Consider the following 12,257-nt stretch of genomic DNA (forward strand, 5'->3'; position numbering starts at 1 on the left):
CCCTTATTAGTAGAATTGCTTAAAATTAAGTTACAAGTTTGAATACAACATAAATTGGCAGTGAATATATTAGTAACCAGTATCAGTGTGTTTTATAATTGCACTGAGAGAAAACAGAATCTGGTTACATTTCCTACATTTGCCTTTGTATTGCATTGAAATATAAAATCATCAGTTTAGGGATGTTTAATGGAATCAGCAGCTGTTAGTCACATAGGTGAGCGCACAAGCCAAGCCTGGTCTTAATAGTGAAGCTACGGGGTTTACACAGATCCAGGTTTGAGAATGCGGTGATCACTGATGCAGTACTAGCTCAAATTAAGTATTTAAAAAAAAACTTTGTAGTTACTGTCGCTTTCCTCCGCCCCTAACTGGTTGTATTTCAAACATAACATTGTTGAAGTTAAAGCTGCTAAAGACATATAATTTTTCAATACAGCCCGCGGTTTGTGTCTTAAATTTGTGCCCTTTTTCTTTGAGCAAGAGTAGTTCATATTCGCAAAGCATGGTGTCATACCGCATGAATATATAATCTAAGAGATTCCTACATTTATAATAAGTTTTACTGTGGAGGAAGAGTGTGGAAGTGAAACCGGGAAACAATAAATGTGACCCGACGTATTTTTTACTTGTTGAGTGAATGAAAAAGACATGAAACTGACAGAAAGAAGGAAGTCTGATACTTCAGTCTCATTAACATGCACATTAACAAGGGTCTGGTCAGGCCCCAAACATCACCTTGTCTAATGTTGGAAGAGAAATACACAGGCTGATGGAGCTCCTGCATTGAGTATTGATGAGTGTGACTGGATAGGATGACAGCACAAAGTGAAACCGGAGACCCCTCACAGAATGAGGGGAGGGAGGCGGTGGTGGCTCTGGTGGTGTGATTTAGCATTTTAACATTATCACTTAACAAGACAGGCCTGGCACTCGGTCCCAGTGTAGGCCTAAAGAGAGCAGGTGGTAAGGAAAGGAAGGAGGGGAGACAGAGAGGAAGAAAAATTGAGATGTTCAGCAAAGACTTACCCATCTTATTCACAAGAGCACGAGAAAGGAAGACTGATAGACATGGAGGGAAATGGAGGAAGAGGAAAAAGAGAAAAATGGAGGAAGGGTGCATTTCCACTGGAAATTTAATTATGCATGGCAAGGCAGCTGGAGCAAAAGAGCGGAAGAGTAGTGGATGGAGAGGGAAAGAGGAGAGTACCCACCAACGCAGAGGAATGAGGAGGCAGGTTAAGAGCAGGGGGAGTAGGAAGGGTAAAGGAGATAAAATATGAGAAAGTGGTGGCAGGCATGGGGGGTGGAGGCGGTTCTGTCATGCTTAAGGGTGGATGTAGGTGGTGAAAGTTGAAATATACACATGAGAGCCCATTGTGTCGACTGAGCGGTAGGTGATTACGCATTCAACAATTATTGTGTTCGGTTACTGAAACGAGCATGTGAAAAAAAAATATTTCAAAATAGGGGTGATTAGCATTCATATTCAGTATTTGTTCTGCAATTACATTATTATATTATCAAGATCAGCAACACCACAGTGAAGGGGAAACATAAGCTACACTAACTTTTGTCATTCCATGAGTCATTTCTTTGAGTTCATACATCTCACTATACTGCATGTATGTGAATCTGTTCTCAGTCCTCCTTCACTCATTAATCAATTAGTGTACATTTTTGACATAAAGAGCTATTTATGGTCCCACAATTGTGTCCATTTGCATTTGCATTTCCATTTGAACACCAAGCCGAGGGTGATTTCACCTAGTGCAGATGCTCTACCGTGCAGTCCTCCAAAATCCCAACAGCATGTCACTGGACGTGGATGACGTACTCGCTGGTCAAATGTTGACAAGTGGGCCACAGGTTAGCTGCAGAGATGGGCAGTAACGCATTACTTGTAATGCATTACTGTAATCCGATTACATTTGGCAATATAATGTATGAAAGAAGTGCTAAGTGTTAAAATGTATTCCACTACAGATTACAGAATACATGGCCCAAAATGTAGTCTGTAATGTATTCCGTTAAGTTACTCACTGTGAGTAACGTATTCTGAATACTTTGGATTACTTAATATATTGTCATGCTTTTTACAACTACATGAATGTGTTATTGCTGTGTGATTTTTATTACAATTACTGAAGCCTACTTGCCAGCGAGCTAACGTTGTTAGCTGACGTTAGCTGGGTTTAGTTCATAGACCGCAGACTGTTAGACTTGATGGATAGCATTAACAACCTGCTAGCTACAAATATTCATGTGCAGTTCTGAAAGCAAAACCAACTAAATTTTTAAATCTTAATATAAACCGAGTAACATTAGGGTGGACATTAGGTAAGGCTGCACTATTTGCAGTGATCTCGTATAGAAAACTATTTCTGTATCAGTAATATGTTTTCTTTCCGTCTACTTTCAAAACTGCACATGATTATTTGCAGCTAGCAGGTTGTAATGCAGCCTTCATTAATAGTTATAAATCACTCAGCAATAGTTCATCGAAGATACTGAAGTGACACATAACCCAGGTAGCTACCACAACTGAAACAAGGTAGCTGCAGTAGGCTAACGTTAGTTTTTAAAAAAGAACTTACTTCCAGATGTTTGTTTAGGTTGGAGGTGGAGTCTTTTGATGCTGAGAGCAGCTCAGTTGCTGGCAAACAGAGTTTGGCATTGGAATTTTCAAGTAAGAAATGCATTCCTGCCCGTACACTGCTGGCTCTGTTATACTGGCTCCAGGTCCACTGTGTAACTGACGCCACCAACATTAACAGGACGCTTACATTAGAGCCTCTTATTGTGTGTTTTGTTAGGATTTCTGACAATGCGTGAAATTACCAAAATTAGAGAGTGGATAGAGAGGGGATAGCCTAACATATGAAACAGGAAATTACTGCCGTGTAATCCATTTATTTCAAAAAAGTAACTGTATTCTAATTATCACCTATTTAAGTGGTAACTGTAACAGAGTACAGTTACTCATATTTTGTATTTTAAATAAGTAACGCCCACACATGTATTCCGTTACTGTCAGGGTCCTGGGTCCCCTGACCCAGCATGTTTAATTCTTTATGATTTTTGTAGTATTGTGCTTGTGAGTTGTATCGTTTCTAGTTTCGATCCGTTGCCCTTCGTGTTTCTCTGTCCCCTCTGTTCTGTGTAGTCTGTCTGCATGTTGAGTTTCCCTCTGTGTCTTTCGGTTCTTAGAGTCCTCTGTCTTATGGTTTATGTCTCTGTGTTTCTTAGTTGCTGTCTCCACTGTGCCAAGTTCATGTCTCTGTGTCATACTTCCTGTTTTACTTTGAAGGTCCGTGTCTTATGTAAATGTGTCCTGCTTTGCTCCCTTGTCTCGTCAGTCCTGATTTCTCCCAGCTGTGCTCTCCTTCTGTGTCTCATTCCCCTCGTTACTTCCCAGTGTATTTTAGCCCTGTGTTTCCCTGTGTCAGTGTCGTGTTCTCCCTCATGCTGTGTGTTTCTACCTGTAGCTCCCTGTGTGTTTTGTTAGAGTCTTCCCAGTTTAGATTTTGTAGAGTTTTTGTGTTCAGCAATAAAAGCTGCCATTTTGAGTTCAGTCCAGTCTCCAGTGAGTTTGCGTTTGGGTCCAATTCCTGCTGGCGCACAGCCGAATCATGACAGTTACTCCCCAACACTGGTTATAGAGGGAGTCAGGGGTCCAAGGCCAAGTAGTAAAGTCACTCTGCCCCCTCAGCTGAATTCCACTGTTACATTTAGACAATGTCACACTAATTTACACAATTTGGTAATGAAAACCTTAAAACACCCACATTGCCAATAAGGAAATGCTGTGCAGTCTCAGTTTAGCTAATCATGCGGTTAACAGTAGTTTAGTGCTTCTGGTTATCGTGGCTCAAAAGTTGGCAGTTTGTCTTGTAATCAGAAGGTTGCCGGTTCGAGCCCCGGCTCCGACAGTCCCAGTCGTTGTGTCCTTGGGCAAGACACTTCACCCATTGCCTACTGGTGGTGGTCAGAGGGCCCGGTGGCGCCGGTGTCCGGCAGCCTCGCCTCTGTCAGTGCGCCCCGGGGCAGCTGTGGCTACAATGTAGCTTGCCATCACGTGTGTGTGAATGGGTGGATGACTGAATGTAGTGTAAAGCGCTTTGGGGTCCTTAGGGACTAAGTAAGGCGCTATACAAATACAGGCCATTTACCATTTTTACCATTCTGCAGCAAGCATGGTAACCATTATGAATGAGGAGGACACTAAACAGATGCGTCAATACAGGTCAGACTTCGGGAAGTACTCCTGTGTTTGTTTGTTAGATGAACTATCAAAGTGCATCCCCCCCCCATTACATACTGGATGTGTAAAATCCATGCTAATATTTTGCACAATATCATAATGTTGGTGGACAAATGTGCAGAATTTATTTTTTCAAACCAAGCTTGCTTGACTTTTCCGTCTTTGGAATCATCAGACCACCACATCTGACAACAAGTGCTCTTGTAGCTCAAAACTCGCACCTGTACAGAATATACCAAAAGTAAAATAATAACCATTTTACCTCAGACACACAGCTAGACACTGCTCTGGGTCAGTCAGCTCTCTGAAATTATTTCTCTACCTCCTCAGATGTGTTCCCAACCAGAGTTCAAATTGTCTCACTGACATCCAGAAATTTGTACGAAAGCAGTCGTGGTACAGCTTCAACTCCTGGATCAATCCATGAGATTCTCACTGCTGCTGCTTTTGCGTGAGAATTGGATGAACCCAGAATATCAGATTCTTCTATTTCTTGTTCAGAAACACAGCTCATCATTGCTTGATGCCATTTTCCTTTCTTTCTTTTTTTTTTTTTACAGTGCTTTCTTTTAGGGCAAATATTCAGCAAAAACTAACCACATTTAGTGTTTATGTACGTCACATGACAAGTTTGGAGCCAAACAGTACTGAATTTTGTGTCACTTTTTTGCAACATGCTGTGTAATGGCCTTTATTCTCATTTATAAAGTAGAAATATAAGCCCTCTTCTTCATTTTCACTTCCCAGGCTCAGGTGAAAACTTCTTTAGTGATGCGTTTAATGCACGGGGGCCAAACCCTGAACAATTAAGCTATTATATTTGTTAATGGGTCGACTTAGTAGAAGTGACAAAGAGCCAGCGTTTCAATTTTTTTAAAAGGTACCTCACTGTATTAAGATACTCTACCTGCTGTTGTTCAACTCCTCTGGGCTTAAGTAATGCACTGACTCTCTCTCTCACACACACATGCACAGAGGGAGAGAGAGGCAAGCAAAGGCCAAAGTGTGTTACACAAAAAACACATGGAACATGCACGCGCAGACTCATCACATCTCAGCTTGCCAGGAAGCTCATGTCTCTCAGTCTGTCTTTATCACACATCCTGATGGGCTGGAGAACTGGAAGTTACACAAGCAGCTTAGCTTTGATTAGGTGAAGCGTACTGAATGGACTGCTCATGTTTTAACAGCCACCCCCCACCACTGAGACGGACCCGGCTGACGACAATAGTGACAGGAATTTCAAAAGAGACGAGCGGACGGGAAAAGAGCCCGCATGTTTGTGTGTGAGCCACGATTTTGTGGAACATTTAATGTGTTTTATTTTACTTAATAGAGCAGGGTCTCAAATAACATTTATTTGCCAAGACAGCCTTCCCAGCATTGATTTCCCCACTACATCTTTTAACTCTGTTTTACTATTCCATCAAGAACTATCCTCTCCTGCATCCGCACAGCGGCGTCTTTAAAACGTACATCACTGAGACGGTTGCACGTCAGCTAAGTACTCCCACCGTGGAGTGTTTTGTCAAGATTACATCAGCTACAAACAGCCCAGTCACACATGAGCGTACGGAGGGACGAGCCAGAGGGAGTGATGGACGGAGAGAAAGAGGTGCAATGGAGCAATTGGGAGCAGCTGTGAAAGAGCAGCTGGAGTAATCGCTTTTCTGGGCCTGCCCACCGCTGTCCCCCTCTCTCTCCCTCTCTCTCCCTCTCTCCCTGATCGTTTTTCTCCTCGTAGCCTTTTCACTCACTCAGTCACTCACACACACACACTCTGACAAGCATTTTCCATCTTAATCAATTCTCTATTTCTTCATTGCGCTTGGAGCCTAATCTCCTGTTTTGCTTGTGTCACTACCGTGCCCGGCAATTATGAGAAGGTTACTCCGCCTTCTACATTTCAACGTCTGCAAACACGTGGTGTGGACGGACACGCATGCATACACACATGAGACGACTGCTGGGTCTTGGCGCTTCATCCAATTAGCTTCAGCTTCACATGGGAACCCCCCCCCCCCCTCAGACCTCCTGCATCTGTGTAACAGCTAAGCTTTACAGAGTGTCATGTGGTAATTGCATCAGATTAGACGCTACCAGGTGAGAAGCACCGCATCACATTTATGACATCACGCAGGATTCTCTGAGCGCACCCCCCTTATCACGGTGAGCAGGGAGGTGTTCTAAAAATAAAAATCAATCTGCAAGTTGCTGAGTGAAAGGCTAGAAAACCACATAAATAACTTCTGCTGCGCTTATTTATTCAGCACTGAGGATCTGTGTCATTTTTAGGTGCTGAAACTCTTTTACTCTTTTACAGTCTACTTAGTTTTGATTAGAGTTGTTACAGAAAGTGACTCAAAAAATTGTAAAGTTCACCTTTTTTTTAACAATCTTTTATTTGTTGTTGTTGGGGGGTTTTTTATCTTTTCAACCATAAATGAGTTTTCTTTCATTTACTCGGTCGTATGGCAAGAGGTCAAGTGAGAGGCCGGATACACCCTGCACAGGTTTGCCAGTCTATCACTAACACAGAAAGATGGATGACCATTCACGTTCATTTTCAGCCAGCCTACAGCCAACTTAGAATCACCAGTTAACGTAACATGTGCATGTCTTTGGACTGTGGGAGGAAGCTGGGTTATCCACACAGGTACCAGGAGAACAACTTTCAGACACAAAGGACACAGTCAACCATTTTTTTCTTTGAATATTTTATTTTTAATCTCACACAAAAACAGGTAATTATTGTGCTTATTCATTTGAATTCTGCTTGACTAACATTTTTTTTAAATTAACATTTAAAAAACTACATGCAGTACTCTGAAGTACCCATAGGGGTGCTAGTACACCTAGTTGAGAAATACTGTCCTAGATAAACATAAGGAGTGCTTATTAAAAAATTATAGGTATGGACAGATTTGTTGTTCTTCTTCTTGTTTACCGCAAATTACGGGAAGTCTGCTTACACCTGGAAACTTTCCAGTAATTCTGATTTGAGTACTTATTGAAAATTTATTTATGCATCTATTTTATAAAGTAGTATACAGCTCTCAAATTCCAGACTCTGCTCCTACCTAAATAGAGCAAAATACTTACACTTTAGTACTTTGTGGTGTTAGTAACATGACTAATAATTTTTAAAATATAATCCTTGTAAACAAAAAAAGAAATGTTCGCTGACAAAAAATAACTAAAACCTAGTTTATTTTTATATGTTATATGTTAAATGCAAAGCTATTTAGTAACGTCAGTGAGTAGCTTGAGGGCTTACATGTAGCCGGACAGATATCTGCTATTTTCTGTCCATCTCTGGACTAACTAACTAATAAAAGTAATAAATGATCAAACTTTTACATAATACTATCTCAAATAGAAATGCACACAAAAAAGTAGGTTTTTAATTATTCAGCAGTGGCATTACACTCAGCTGTAAGCAGTAGACTGGAGCATCACTTTATCTGTGCTGCACTGTGGCACTGAGCTCTGCAGCTGCAGAAAACCTGCCTGCAGTTACTTTAGCGGCTGCTGCTGCCACACTGCCCTCTACCAGTTCAACTCTATTAGTTCAGCTTCACCACCTCCCAGCGGCCCCAAGGTTGTGACAAAGTGGCAGTTGATGTCTGTATGTGTGTCTGTGCGTGTGTGTGTGTGTGTGTGTTTGCTGCATGTGCATCTTGTCTTCCACTATACAGATTAAGGGGCTTTAATAACGAGCATATGACGGACCATATAGGGCGAGAAAGTAATTAAGGGAGCTGAGGTAATAACTGGCTTTGGTTTGGGGGCCGTGGGCAGTGAAAATCTGAGGACATTTAAGTTTCAGAGGAATGAAACTGAAGGATACTGACACTCCTGGCCCAAAGCACTTGATGACAAAATATTAACAAGCACTGCAAAGAAAGAATTTCTGTGGCTATATCTCCCTCATAGATAACCACTATTTGTATAGGCTTTCGGAAAATGTAAAATAAAGCATAGATTTTGAACTGTTACCTGTATTTTTATAAGTTTGACAACTTTTCCTATTAATAAAGACCCCCCTACTCCTACCAAAGTAATTAAGTAATGCATTCCACAATTAAATGGCAGAAAAGTTATATATAGAAATATCTATTTTTTCTCTGTTGTTGTATTTTGTTGTTGTTGTTGTTGTTTTTTACAGTGAGTCCACAGTAAAGGACATTTTTTATGAATAAAAGAAAACTTAATATTTTATAGTTACAGGACAGTCTACCAGAACTTGTTCTTTATCATTTAGCTTCACTGGTCCAGCTGAATGTGTCCACAATGTAAAATGAGTTGTCTGATTTGAATCATGGCGTGCAGTTAAGAAATAGAAGCATCTGCAAAAAAAAAGGTTTGAACATGGGCAAAAAACATTACAGCGGTACTTCTTCACTACTGTTTTTCTCTGGAAAAACTGTGTTTTATTTGCTTTATCTCATAGTAACAACGCTAAAGATAGGGAAATATAAATCCCAGATGACAGGAGATAAGAGAACACCCAACAACAATGTGCTTCCCATGGGAGCAGTCTGATTGCACAGCGCTCTTGAAGCTGTCACTGCTGGTCAGACCATCTAAATGCTGCCGAGCAGAGGAGAAGACAGACCCATCATTTTGCAGTGGATGGTGGATGCAGCAGATGGAAGGATAACAAAGTTTCACAGTATATGGGATGATGTTAGGAAATGGTTTTCTGCAGATGAACTAGGGATAGGTCTGAAAGATGTCTTATCTTTTTTTAGAACTTTCAGGACCGCGTAAACTCAGTTGATGGTGTGTTTATTGGTTTACAGAGTCCTCATGACCGCATAATGATTTCAGATTTGATTAAAGTGAAGCTTTGGAGCTGACCTTAAATAAAGCAAACATTAAATTCGTTTTAAGAACTAGCTGGATGCAGAACAACAGTGGAACAGTGAGTGATAAATAAGTTTCTGCATAGTAAATTGCAGAAAACAGGAGCAGGGGAGGAGTGTTTTTCCCTATCACAGCACAAAGAGCACCAGTTTGTCCGATATCATTACTCATATCTGTTATAGTTCTGGCTGCATGTGCCACTTTCTCCTGCTCATGTTCTATTGCTTTTTCTTCAGTACAGCAAATAAATAAATGAATCTTTTTTTAAAAAAAAGGTATGTAGATGATTAGAAGTTACAACTTTTCATATGTTAAATCTTGTTAGTTTGTTCATTTTTTGTGTCTGTCATATGATAGAGTGAAATGTTTCCTGTTATCTGTGTCTGGCTCCATGCTGCAGTGGTTTGCACAGTTGCTAGAAAGTGAACCATCCCTTGTTTGACCCCAGGAGGAGACATATATTCCATGGGATTTGTGTAAGGAAGACCATCTGATCTAAAACAAATAATCTGCCAAATGAAGTATGCAGAGCTACCTGCCGTGGTGACCCTTTGTGAATAAGGGAGGCGCTGTAAGAAGCTCTGCCAGTTCAAGACACAGTCTGCATATCTGAAGTATTATGTTACACATGCACTCACCGACCACTTCATTCGGTGCACCTTTTCAACCGCTTGTTGACATGAAAGCCTAGTCACCCAGTCACATGACAGCAACTCAGTGCACTTAGGCATGTCGACATGATTGAGACGACAGCTGATTTAAGTGACTTTGGATGTGGTGGTGTGGTGGTAAATACTAGAAGGGCTGGTCTGAGTATTTCAGAAACTGATGATCTACTGGGATTTTCATGCACAACCATCTCTAGGGTTTATAGAGGATAGTCTGAAAAAGAGAGCAGCTTCATCAGGCCTCAGTCCAATGAAGCATCTTTGAGAGCATTGGGAGATTGACATTGTAGCCTTGCAGCCATCAAATCTGCAGCAACTGTGCGATGCTATCATTTCAACATGGACTAAAATCTCAGAGGAATGTTTCCAGCACCTCGTTGAATCAATGCCATCAAGAAAAAAAGGAGTTCAGAAGGGGATCCCAACCAGTACTAGCAAGGTGTACCTATGAGTTAGCTGCTGAGCATATTTTCACATATTACTGGAGTTACAGTTTACACCTTGCAATGCAAAACAAGCAATTTGTTAAATCCAAATTTAACGGATAGAGCTATACTGTTATTACACATTAGTTTTAACCCTCACATGGCCAGCTCGTGTGTAAGTCTGCATCATAAACAGACTAAATTTCTCTACTGTCCATTAACATTGGATTAGTAGGAAGTATTCTGAAAAAATTGAGAAAAATACCCCAAAAAACACAGAATGATTAACAAAGTTACGACTGGAATAATGAGAATTTGATGGGAAAACCTGAGTGCTTGAGATATTATTAAAAGCATTCAGAAAACTTCCCACAAACACTAATATTAGCATTGTTATTAGCACAGACGTATGCAGATGATCCATTAAAATAAAATCTGATCCTGTTCTCAAAGATCCCAATCATTCACACGGTTTCCACATTCTGGAGCAGAGCAGAGCCGATCTATGCCATAAAAGGGGGAATATGACAATCGCGGAGTAAACCTCATCTTCAGGTTTGCCGTGTGAATCAAGACGCACAGCCTGTCACAGAGGATTTCTTTGACACAACGTCTGACAGCTTATGTTGCGTAAAAGCACGCCTTGGAGCTCTAACAATGAAGGACTCACAAAAACAGACATGTCAGTCATTGTCCTGACTTCTGCTCCCCTCTGCACACCCACATGTGCTCGCTGGTCACAAACCTGCACAAACCACATGCACGTTGGTACAAAAACAGACGAGCGCAGCCACAGACTTCAAATGGGTTTCCCGGTCTCGTACGCCCACACAGATTATGCGGAGCACATAGACATATGCAAACATCGACACGTGAAAACATGAAACCTCTACACACACACACACATTCACAAAGTATGGCATCTTTAGCCTTGACACTTTTACTGTTGGAAACAAGAGCACTGAGAGCCATTTCATTTACATGCAAATTGACACCCACAAGTCCACACACACACACTCTTGCCTACCGTGTGTGTGTGTTTGTGTGCTCATGTGTGAGCCGTGTAGCTGCTCTGCTGGCACTCAGCAAAGGTGCTATTCTGCCCTGCTGCTTTTCCTGCTCACTGAAATTAGACACAAAGAGATAGAAAGGCAGAAGGAGAGATAAAGGCTCTGATTTCATTTTCCATATTTGGTTTAGCAGCTTCTCAGTTGACAAAACAGGCATGGAGAGAAGCCCACCAGAGGGGCCCCCCTGCAGCCGTGCGTTTGTCATCTCATGTTGGCACTGCATAAGGCCTAGAAGTGTCCTCTGATCACATTTTCCCTCTTGTCACAAGGAGATAAAGGATCACTCGAGGTGATTGAGCATTTTACGATAATGAGCTGCGAGAGGCTGATCATCGCAGCAGGAGATGTGGCTGAAATACACGAGAAAAGAATGGGATGGATACAAAAACAAAAACGCGACACCCTTAACCTGACAGAATTAACCAGCTCGTGCACAGAGCGATGGGTGGGTGGTAATGTCAAGTGGGAGAAAGCAGTGTAGCACCTCGCTTAAAATCTGATATCTGTCACTCTCTGCTGGTTAGCATGAGACACTGCATCAAACTTCTGTCAAATCACTGCCCTAGCTTATATGCGTTTTATTTCAAAGTTCATGTGTGTGCTACTTAAATTGGATTGTGAATCATTTTACTTCAGTCAGTAACCTGCTAGTAATTTTAATGACCTACTGTGGGGCAACTATAAAACTGCGACTATGCTTTTCTCTCCCTTTTTGCAGGACAGCAAATATTAGTAATATCGTACAAGCTGAATTATGTTTGTACGCTCCTTTTGTGCAAATTATGATGACTAACAGCAATGAATTTGTGGGTGCAGGAGAATGTTTTTTGGAATTATCTTATAATTAGGAAAAAATTACATAGTTTTTTCCAGATAACTTGCGTGTAAATTTAAAAAAAAAAAAGATGAGGGGTGACTGTAGTGTTTGTTTGGTCATTTCTTTCCTTTCATACCCATTTTA

This window comes from Oreochromis aureus, linkage group 18, assembly GCF_013358895.1.
Source record: "Oreochromis aureus strain Israel breed Guangdong linkage group 18, ZZ_aureus, whole genome shotgun sequence".
Classification (NCBI taxonomy): domain Eukaryota; kingdom Metazoa; phylum Chordata; class Actinopteri; order Cichliformes; family Cichlidae; genus Oreochromis; species Oreochromis aureus.